Source organism: Poecilia reticulata, chromosome 2 (assembly GCF_904066995.2).
Source record: "Poecilia reticulata chromosome 2, P_reticulata-male-v2, whole genome shotgun sequence".
NCBI classification, from domain to species: Eukaryota; Metazoa; Chordata; class Actinopteri; order Cyprinodontiformes; family Poeciliidae; genus Poecilia; species Poecilia reticulata.
Window position 1 is genome coordinate 29,335,330 of NC_088831.1, and position 12,122 is coordinate 29,347,451.

Here is a 12,122-nt window from a genome sequence, read left to right on the forward strand (position 1 = left end):
GCTGTTGTGGTTTATGTGAAAGAACTGGATTTTTGTCTTTTAAATGTTCTTTTGTGTGTTCAAGACACATAGCACTAGTGACTCTGCAATAGGCATGGGCCAGTTACCCAGAAAAATAATAAAAACGCCACCTACCATTCTTACGGTGTAAAAGTCCCTTAACTAAGAGACCATGAAAAGAAAGTGCAAAGAAAGAGCGAAATGACAACTTTGTGTTCCTCCACTACCTGCTGTTGCACTGACGGTCAGCTGGCTAAGTGAGGATTGCTGTGCTGTTTGTTCCCCTTCAAACAACATAAAAGAATTTGTATGTTTAGAACAATTAGTTTTTACTTTTTAGCCCTACTGCTACATTTAGCAGGTGTTTCTTCCATAGTTTTGCTATCACTTTGCTGAAGCCTATGTATCAAAGTAGAAAAAAAAGCTAATAAATGGACTTGATATCATTATTATATCTGTAAAAATCAATCTTCAACCTTACCGATATGGTGTGTACTTGTGTAATTCAGAGCTACTTCTGGAGAAAACAACATCATTTTACACGGCTATTTATATATTTAAGAACGTTGAATAAAACCAGGCACTGTGGGTTAGTGCACCCCCACAGAAGATTAGTTGACATCCTCTGCTAAGAGCTTTTCCTTAAAAGTATGCATCACATCAATGGACGTGTTTGTTCTATTTTCAAAATCACTGTCGTCACGGCTACAGTCAGTAAATGTCCACGAAGTTTGCTGAAATATAAATGTTATCTGACAAACGGTGACACGCGGCTCCGGCTTCAGCTCCGACGACAAGTTACAAGCACGGACCGTTTCAGTGAATTCTTTGATTAAAGCAAATTAAACTTTAATGATTCCCATGGGGGAAAGTAGGTCATCTTGGCAGCAAAAGGGACTGTACAAACAGCGGATTAAAGGTTATGACAAGCATGTGCAAAGAAAAAGAAAGAAAAAGAATCATACAGTAAATAAAAAGGAAGCTTCCTCAGAAGGCTTTGAAATGCTGCATCTTTACTGAGTTGATGAAATGTCTATCATTTGCCGTCTACCTCATTAGATTTGCGAGAGTGCAAATTTGCTGTTTGTATGCATTGTGCACTATTTACCATTCAATCAAATGCAGATAAGGCTAGGTCTGACAGACAGGCTAGGAAGGCAGGCATATTAGAGCAGCCCAAACTGCTCATTTTTATCCAAACACAACCTGCTTTTCAAACATGGCTTCCCACTTATTCATGCAGGGACATAAACACGGCTGCGGCCATGGTAATATTATTTACAAAAAACCCAAGAAGATATGCGCCGCATCTGCTTGTATTTGTGCCGTGTTTAAGGATACACATGGATGTCTGTTTGGACAGCTGGATCACTAAACTAAATAATCCCGGGAATGTTGGAATGTTTTCCCATTTTGCATCTGTAAAACAATCTCACAGAAGCCTCCTGCTTCTCCTCACTTAGTTTAGTTTAGTTCCTCCATCTGGAGACACCGACTTTTGTCACCCTGGCAGAGCGAGAACTGTTGGGGATTTTTTTTTTTTTGGGATAACAGAATCCTGTCATCTACTGAGAGTTGACTATAAGTACGACTCCGTTTCTCCTCGGGGAAAACACATTAATTTGGATTTTGATTTGCATTTGTTTTGGTGCTAGTATTGACACAATTCCAGACCTAGATGTCTCATCTCAGCAGGCAGCTCTGATGAGCTCATCTGCATAAGTTGAAATACTCTTTGAGAGGGAGATTGCGTGGGTCACAGCATCTCATCCCATTGAAATACAGACAGAAACATCACATCATTTTATCTGTATCAGTCCCAGGGTTTCAGAACATGGGGGAAGGAGACAGGTGAGCAGAATGTCAAGTAGAAAGGAGGCTGAACCATTTGCTGCAACACTTACTCCTCCAAGTACATGTTTACCGGTGGATCACTTAGGGATGTAAAACAGGTTAAACTTCTTCCCTAATTATGCATAATGTTCTTTGAAGCGAACCCTTCTTTTTTTTTTTTTTTTTCAAATTAATGCAGCTCTGTACACCACAGCTGCTTGACAAAAAAGTGCAATGTTGTTGAGGGAATGTGAATGCAGATTAAGGACTAGCATGAGCTGCAGGATGAATATGACTTGTCTCACAGAATGATTACAGTCACAGTAAAAGGGAATTACAGACAATGAAACTGATCTGTGTAATACCTCCATTCTTCTACATTTTACATACACAAATGATCTATTCAGATGAAAATGGAATGAGCACTGTACCATTCAGTTGTGAAAAATTGACATGCTCACCCGGAGTACTTAAGCTTTTAATTCAATAATTCAATAACACAGGCGATTAAGAGCTTGTCTTCCACCTTCGCTAAATTCTAAGGGAGATGGTTCCACTTGGTTGGAAACTGTTGGTGGGGAAACAGCGAGCGAGCAAGAAACATAAACAATATTGAGAGTGTAGTTTTCATTTTAACTGGGAGATGTCATTGAACACAGCGTGCATTCCCCTTAGGGCGACTTCTAAAAAGCTGATTTTAGCTCTATTAGCACAGGGAGAACGTAATTGAAATAGCAAAACCTGGAGGCCATTAGGCGACGTAAACTTAATTCTTCTGTAGTTGTTACTGGAGCATGAATTTCACAACTACTTTATATAAGACACACAGTACCTCGCTGGAGTATTTTCAGGTGCTTTTATGTTATAGCCATAAACTGCAGTGTATCACGTTGGGATTTTAAATGATGCATCAGGCGTCTGCAACCTGCATGTGGTGTGTTAACCTGCAGAGAGCAGTTCTGAAGAAATTTAACAAATAAAGAAATGAGTAATGGCTTCATGCATAAAAATAAAGGAAACCTAGATTTGAGTGTTTTTCAGTTCTTAAATATCATAAGCCTGAAAATTATGTATTTTTAAGTGAACGAGTACAGAAAGGGCTCAACAACTGCAGAGTCATTTTATTCAGAATTAAATGAGTAAGTAAATTATGTTGCTAATAAATAATGAATAAATACTTTATAAAAAAATAGATGTCTCCATATTAAAAAGAATATATAGATACAAAATTGGGAAGGGCTAAGTTTGTCAATCACAGTTTTACTTATACATGTCAAGATTTATTTATTTCAGGATTCATTTATTTTATTATTTAACTTCACAATGGTGTTTTATTTTGTAAAGCTACTTTTCATATTTTAGCCACTATTATTATTTAACTCACTTTTTATTTCAGGGTCTTTTTTAGTTAAGGTTTTCATATTCAAATGAGGGTCCGGGGTTTCCTCTGGGCCTGGTCTAGTGATGGGACTTGTGTCCTTTTGAAAAGAACTGAATCCTCCGTATTTGTTCACTTTAAAGATCCATTCAAATCTATTTTTGAAAATATACATTTTTCTAAGAACAAGCCATTTTATCCTATAATTTTGTATTAATTGTTTTTGTGGTTGATGTTCACAAAAAACGTTGAATCTTTAAGTAAAAAAACAACCCAGTATGTTGTTGCAAAAAATAAATAAAAAACGGATGTATAACCCTATAAAATATAAAATTTCAAAATATGTAAAATACCCATGTGGCGTTTTTACAAGTGTTGTGTGTATTGATGCATTTTGTGCTATTTGTAATATGAAACAAAATAAAAAGAAAAATGTAATGAATAGTTGAAGAAAAAAAGTGAACTTGATTTGCTTTGACAGAAACAAAATTCCTCTTCTCCACAATTAAATGTAACAATTAAGGCAACACATTACTGAGCATTAATCAGGGAGCAACAAGTACGAAGAAATCAAGAACTGAAATGCACCGTGGCTGTTCTCTCCTCCTCTCCCGCTGCATGAAGCCTGCAACATTATAGCAACAAGGTAGCGCAGAGCTACATACATCTGACACCATGACAGGTGACGAAAACAGAGATCAATGAACATGCGCTTTGTGTGCTATTACGTTCTTGCAAAGTTTTTAAAATAAACTATATGTATATATAATATATATTGAAATATTTATTGATGACAGTATTTTTATTTATTCATAAACCAGACACAATTATGTATACTGTAATTGCAGTTCTGCTTCTCCAGTAATTTTTCCCCCATTCTGAAACCTGAAATCGAAATAAAATGCATTTATTCATTAATTTTGCAAAAGGAACACGTCTCGTGGCAAGAAGTGCTATTAGTTTGAATGCTCCAGTTAAGGTCCAGAATTAAATCTGATTGGCAAAATGTGGTAAGATTTTACCACATATCTTACCACATAAGATATTTCTTATTGCTCTACATCCAAGTGCTTGAATTATTAGCAAAGAAAAATAATTCCTTTGCAAATAATAGAAGTTACAGAGAAAATTTCTTTTCATTTCTCGCTGTGCAAAACAGGTAGGGAGGTTCCTCATACGACTGCAACTATTATGACAGCAAAAGATAGCTGTACAAATAATTGACTCAATGAATCTCAAACTGACACACTCTTCAATTTGTTGTAAAACATCCTGAAAACCATCATGTTCTTTCTTATTCACAGCTTATTTTTATCTACATCAAACTCCAAACTAAATACATTAAAGTCGGTGGTTGTAACATAATTGAATAATTTATGGATACAGTTATTCTTGCAAGGCAGTGTAGTGACTTCAACTTTGATTTTACTTATGTAAATATGTATTTCAAAAGTGATATTTTTGAACTAGATAAACTTGATGGTATAAACCTTTTCCCTTTTTTGCTCGCAAAAAAGAAACCAATTTTATGATTTGATCCAAAGACGACATCAAAACAACTTCTGAAAGCAATCTGCGGTTGTTTTTAGTGTAAACATGTATCTGGAGCATAGCTTTAGGAAATGATTTTCCTATCAGAAGTACCTTGTGTTGATAAATATAACACTGCTATAACACTGCTTATATATAAATATATCTAAATATATATATATATATATATATATATATATATATATATATATTGAGATAAGGGATATATATATTGTTCATGTTTAAAAAAATCATTGTTTTTTTTTCTTTTTTTGTTTGTTTTTACAAGGTAACCTTTGGCAAAATAAATAAAACCTCTCATAAGTTTTTAACATAGAGTGAAAACCTAATAAATGTCACAGTATTCATTCATATAAAGGCCTATGTTACTTTGCTTTTCTTAAAAATGGCAAAAGACTTGAGAAAATGCTTTTCAATTTTCTGAAGATGTCTTTATCTTCATAAAATCATGAAATGGCCAGGAGTGAAAAAATATATATATTTATGTCAGGGATTTGTACTCATCTTTGACAAGAGTGCCAGCATTTGTGAAGTACTCTGTGTTAAAATATAATTTTGCCATCTAATAAAAGAAAACATTTGAGAAAAAAACATTTTCTTTAATACTGGTGAAAGTGAACCATCCTTGCTATGAGAAAAACACATAATTTAAACATTAGAGTCCTCCAGCCATGCGAATTTTTGTTCATCTCTGTGCACCTTGAAAATGAGTGAAGTTATTCCGGAAACTCAGATGGTATGTCAAGATGCTTTTGGGATTGAATTCTGAACTGAATCCCTCTTCACTGATTGAGATAAGGGATTTTTTAAGGAATGCTGTAAGCCAGGAGTGGGCCAGTTTGAGTTCCCATAGCATGATAACCTTGAGTATAAAACGCTCAGTACTTACACAGAAACCTGAAGAAAAATGATCCGATTTCCTACATTGAGAACATAAGAACAGTAGTCATCCCTACTGCCCTCAAAAATAAGAAAAGATGGTGAATATTAATATAATATAAATTTTCTGAAACACATAAAGTAAACAGTCCCTAAATTAAGTGGTAGTCCTAATAAAAAATCTTATCATTATAAATGTTTTCTGTCCCAGCCTTTAGAAAGTCATACCGTTTAACAAGACAGCAAATTACTTGGTTTTAGGCAGAGTTTGCTGTCGGTTGCCTGAGAGACGCACTTGTAGTTTGCCCATTGTATAAAACCAGCCTTTTCTTAAAGTAAATGGCCAAAGTTTTAATTCCCTTTTCATGCACTTATATTTTTTCAATAAAGTCAGTCAAAGTAATACTCATTTCAAATGCAGGATTTTAAAAACGAAAGAGTAAAAAAGAAAGAAAAAACAAAAGAATGACAAAAATGTGAATTGGTCCTTCAGCCAGGTAGCCTGCAGTGCAGAACAACAGGTTTAGAAGTTGCAGCATTGCACTGCTGTGTCCACTTAAATAGCCAGAGGAAACCAGTCACTCTGGCACTTTCTGTGGCCCCCCATTTGAAGGACTTAAAAGCACAGAAACTGTGTGACAGAAACTGGCCAAAGATTCAAGGTTCAAATGAAATACAAAGAGCACCAAAATAGTCTTGAAATTTTGTTTTGTAAAATTAAAAATAATAACCTTTTTTGTCTTAGCAAAATTTTCAGTTTTGTCATAACCTTAATCCCGTTGACAGTCCACTGCCCCAAATTGGGATTTCAAGTACTAAGACATTAGTCTAAAAAACACTGGGAAACGCTGAACATCTTGTCTATAAGCTACATTAAAACATAACTGAGCAGCATCTCCTTGTTAATGCCTCATATCCTTGGCATTTACAGACTTTAAAAGGGATTGTGTATTTTTTTTGTTAGTTTTTTTTTCTAAAAGAAATCAAATACAGCTATTTTTTTTACTGGCTGAACTAAGACTGGGCAAAGAAGATGATTATTCCAGCCCAATGAAAACAGACTTTGAAAAAAAGCCAAACAGTGAGCCAAATTGATTAATGTGTTGTTAGATTTCTACCAAGCAAATTGACATGGAAATAAATGTGCACGCCAAATTTCACCACTGAGTAATGCTTTCCCTAATTCGGAGTCGAAGTACGGCTGGGGTGATACGCGTGTGTTCGCGGAAGTGTACTTCCACAATCTGTTTTTTTCTTGTAAACAGGCGGCAGAATTGACAGGAAAGTCAGAGACTTTACAAAAAAAAAAAAAGCCATATGCCTCCCCACATCCGTTCTCGTTCCCAACCCTTTCCTAAAAGGTGTCTAATGTTATTTACTGCGTTTAGTTTTCATAGAGGCCGTCAGTAATAAACAAGCCTCTCCCTGACCCCCTTTTGGCTGAAAATTCCAGACTCCACACACACACACCTCATTTTAAGTGCTTGTTAAAAAGGCGTTAGCGACAGCAGTCTCCTCTGGGAGGGGTTCAAAAACACACCGATCTGTCAATCGTGATTAATGTTTAACACAAAAAAATGCATATAGACTGAGGAAGTCATCTGGCAGGACTTCACACAGGATTCACTACATGTTACTGGGTCACGACACACTTTCCTCACTTTGAATTGGGCAAAAATAGTCCTCTGCGAGCCTTTTTAGTGACAAAGTGGGCCAATATCTGCATAAAGTGGGGAAGCTAATGTGCTCTGTCATACGCTCAAGAGTCCTGAGTCTAAAAAGCTTCACCCTTTAAGTGCTTTGTCTGCCGTCATAAATAGGATAAAAAAGGGAGAAAATAGGTACTAGACAGAGCGAGACAGAGTATAGAAACAAGCCGAGCCTTTTAGAATCGATAGACAGTTTATTGAATCAATACGCAGTTTAGTGCGGCGCAAAACCCTCCTTTCTGACCAAAGAGGTACATGTTGAATAAGATGGCTGATTAGGAGTCGTGGAGGCATAAGTGCAGCATATTTCGGATCATCTCAGACACGGGCGTCCCTCTCTGCCACTCTTTAGGTCTTTGACATTGTTGGAGAAACTGCAAAGGTGGGGATGTCACAAAGCTTTGATGGAGCACATCAAATGTTAAGCTTCACGGTTTTGCTTTTATAGCTGTTAAAGAGCAGAGCTCTCATTAGCATTCTGTGCAAGTTAGCTCTGCAGTTAATGATGCAGCCACCTTGGCTGGAGGTGGTTTCAGTTTGAGTTAGTTGGGTTTTTCAAGGTTTGCATGAGTTTGCATTCCATTAGCACATATGTTCACTCTTACTTCCCACAGAACAAAAAATAAAATTAAATAAAATATCTTCTATGACAATATTACTTTCATATGGTTTATGAGAACGAAGGCACAATGAAACACTTGCCTATTGCATTAATCATAAAGCACATATTTTAGATTAAAAGCAAATTGCATCACATGTGCAGACTCAAAAGGAGACAATTACTTTACATAACAACCAGTACATGAAAATGTTGCTTTTAAAATTCACCTGCTGATTAAATGGTATCCACTTCTGGTTTTATGTTTAGTGTCTCCTTGCACATTTGAGTGCGCATTCATTCTTTCTATAGAGACATTTTCACTAAGTAAATGACAGATCTCTCTCTTTCTTTTTCTCTTTCTCTTTCTCTCCCTCTCTCTTTCTCTTATTATCTTTCTCTCTCTCTTTCTATTTCTATCTGTCTCTCGCCACAAAAGGCAAAAATTGCATGTGCCAAAAAATATCCAGATTTGTAAAATTGTGCCCCTGAACACCGGCAAGAAAGTTTCCTTTATAGATCACAGCTGCAGACCAAAGTGTCTGCACAAGGTGCAGCGGATCTGCCCTCTGCACACCCACATTCACCCATAAATGGTCAATGCAAAGCACCTCATGAATATATACGTGTTTATTTAAATGAGCCAGCTGATCATGTTACTTACCGATTAACAATGGCAGACAATGGTAAATTTCAAGGAGGCAGGTACGTTCCTGGAGGTATCAGCTGAGATAATACTGCCAGCAACTTACTTACACGCTACATCACCCACCCCCCGTTAACATTTGACCTTCCTTTAGCTTAGAAAGTATTCCCACATCAGATTTTTTGTTTTGCGTATCTGCTCTGTCTTCTCAAACCCCCAGTCGGCTACGACAGATGGACGCTCGCACTGAGCCCAGTTTAGCTGGAGGTTTCTTCCTGTTAAAGTGGAGTTTATCCTCCCCACTGTCGGTAAATGCAAGCTCAGCATGAAGGATTGTCGTACAGTAAACGACACAATACAAGCGGTTGTTCACTGTCGCTATCCAGAAGGAGTGAATAATACAAGTCAGTGACTCTTTGCAATCTGCTGCATTTCCTTAGACAGTTAAAATTCTTAAACTAATTTGAATAATAAACTGAACTTAATACACAACTTAAAAACTGTTAAATAGTTGTACGTATGAATGATCTGAAATTACTTTTTTTGAGCTTTTGCCTCGAGATGACAAGTTCTGAATTCCCGCTATTTAAAGAAACTGAATTGAATAGTCAGTGTAGACACAGTTTTATGTGTGTGGGATGCTGTAATAGGCCACAAAGTCCTCAAGCCCTCCCAATCATAACCGTCGTTAATTTGCTTCACGCTTCTATTAAAACGAAACATTTTAGAAAAAAAGGTCGTATCGTGTTCGCCGCCTCCTTTTGGAGTCGCTTCCTTTCTGTGTTCAGCCTACACACATGTGGAAAACATGAGGCTTATGAGGAGAATAGTGCAAAGCTCCAATGAAAAGTTCTCTGTTTTCCATCAGCTGTATTAGTATGAAGCCCCTAAATGCCCATGTTAAACCCACACAGGTGTTTTCACTTGTTGTAGCTGATTAAACCTCGCCTGAGCACTGTGTGGGTGAAAATAATGTTGACGAGTGCTCAGCTGACTTCTCTCTCGCTCTCCGGTTAGGTTTATTGTATCTGTAGAGTCAGTCAATTTACACCTCTATAATTATTAGTACACAGAGTTTGGGGACCTTGTGTAATTACAGACAAAGCTCTGCCCATTAGAGCTCTGATACAGCATAATAACTAAAAAACGTCTGTTAGACGACTTCAACAAGCCTCGTTTGCGGAAACGGGCTTCACAGAAATTAATTACTTGCAATGAGAAATACTTTTAAAAGAACATTTACTAATCAATCATTACTTTTTCTTTACATAAGAAGGGGTAAAAAAGGATTAATAGTTTATAAACAGATTGAAAATTGTTTGCAGAGAACTAAACATAAATTATTCCTGAGTCATCTGTTTAACATTCTGCTTTTAGGCTGCGATGCAGGTTTAACATTAATTTGCTAATTTTGTTTATTTTAAGCCTGCTTAAATATGCAGAATGCATTTCTCTCTTTTCTAATTAATGTGATCCAGACTAAGAAGCTCACTGTTTCCCAAAGAGGACTGTTTATTACTGAAAGCAACAGTTCATGGCTAAATATCTGTTTATTATATATTGCAACAATATCACTGATAAATATTGAAAGTATGATAAATAAATACCTTTTTCTATTGTTTTTCTAATCAAATCAGTAATTAGAAAAAAGGCCCTGCAGTCACGTCTTCTAAAAAATGCAAATGAGTGTCATTTACGGGTAATGATTCAGCTAGATAGGAAACAGACTGTTTCAGGGACATGAAAAAAATAAAAATAATAGAAAGTACAAGTTGTAACACAACAAAGGTTGTAGCAAGTTCTTTGCTACAAAGATTGTCTATGTAGGATGATAGGTTGAACTTTGTGTAACCAATGAGGTGAAGAGGAAAGATTTCTCCCAACAACCAAACAGTTTAGCTGCATTATTTCAACTAAACTCCTCCATTGGTAAAAACAAGGATTGATTATGTGGAAAAAAGTGAGACTTACACAACCAATGGCCGGCATGTCAATACACAGTTGGTTAATCTACTTTGTATTAAGATGCCAGATGTTGAAGGAACTTGCTGTTGCGAGCCAGAACAAATCAAAGATGCTGTTTAGAACGAGACCAGAAATTCCAGTGTATATCTGAAATCAATCAAAAATGACAACAGGAAATAAAATGTCACTACAGACAAAAGTAAAACTTAAAAATGTGTGTCAGTTTGCTCTGGCACACCTAAAATGTCCCCACTGGAGGGAGGACCATATAGTTAATTCTATTCTATTCTATTCTATTCTATTCTATTCTATTCTATTCTATTCTATTCTATTTCAGGATTTTTGACTCATGGATCACAAGTTAATACAAGTTAAAGGAAAACGTGTAAACATACTGTGTATTATTTTTGAAAACCTTGCATTTTAAAACATGAAACATATCTCAATATGACAAAAAGGGATTTTAGTTTTCTTTTTCTTTTTTCTTTTTTTCCTGGAGCTACTTGTCAACATAGATAGTAGGTAAGTACCAAATCAGGTTGTTGGTGGATTTTTATTTATTTTTTCTAACCAGGGGCATTGATACACATCAAGAGCACTCAAATAACAGACTACCCACATTCCTTACTGTGATGTTTAACCAAGCGATCAGTCTTTTGGCACAAAACTGTATAAACTGCAGTTGCCAGTAAGACCGCTTCCCCTCTGAATGAGCTAAAATAGGTTACCCATAAGACTCCTCAAGTTGAGTAAACATCACAGCAAGCCAAAGCTTTTAACATCTTAATGAGAGCATTTGTCTGTGTGAACTTCTTTAGCCCACTGATTTTGGGTCTATACTTTGAGTGAAAATGTGTAAAAGCACGATATCTCCGTGGAAATACATGGAGCCCCGGACACAGCCTCGCATGGCACTTTGTCATCAGGGATAAACATACAGTAAGACTCAGGATTATTGCAGAGGCACAAATCACTGTGTAGTCCATGATTATGTTAACACACTAGACTCTTGAATTTACCTACTAGTATTGATGAATAATTTTTCAACATTCTCTTCATTTTCACAGCCAGCTGTTTCATGGTAGAGTTTCACAAAAATCTTTCAGCAAGTACAACAGGAAAACTGTGAGACCCACAGACGAGTGTCCAACCGAGCGATTGTTCTACATGCCCAATGTATTTATTGCTGTGTAGCGACTTCATCAACATCTAAGGGAAATTGTGGTCCTAATATGATCTTATACCAGGATAAAAACATGATTTGTTTAAAGAGGTATTTGTATATATTAAAAGGGTCACTTTGTCTTGCCAATATGAAACTCCCCTCTCTTCTGCAGAAATACACTGCTCAGTCAGAAACAACCAATAAGAGCCAGGGGGAGGGTCTAAGAGCTGTCAGTCATGCTTGTGCTCACACCTTCCCCCTTGTTGTCTGCTATGAGAAAGCAAGTTTACGACAACAGAGCCTGTCATGAATGTTCAGGAGAGTTAGCATAGCGATCAGTGACAGTGGATAAACTGTTTCCCTGTAACAGTAAGTTGTTTTTCTGCTATAGTCACATT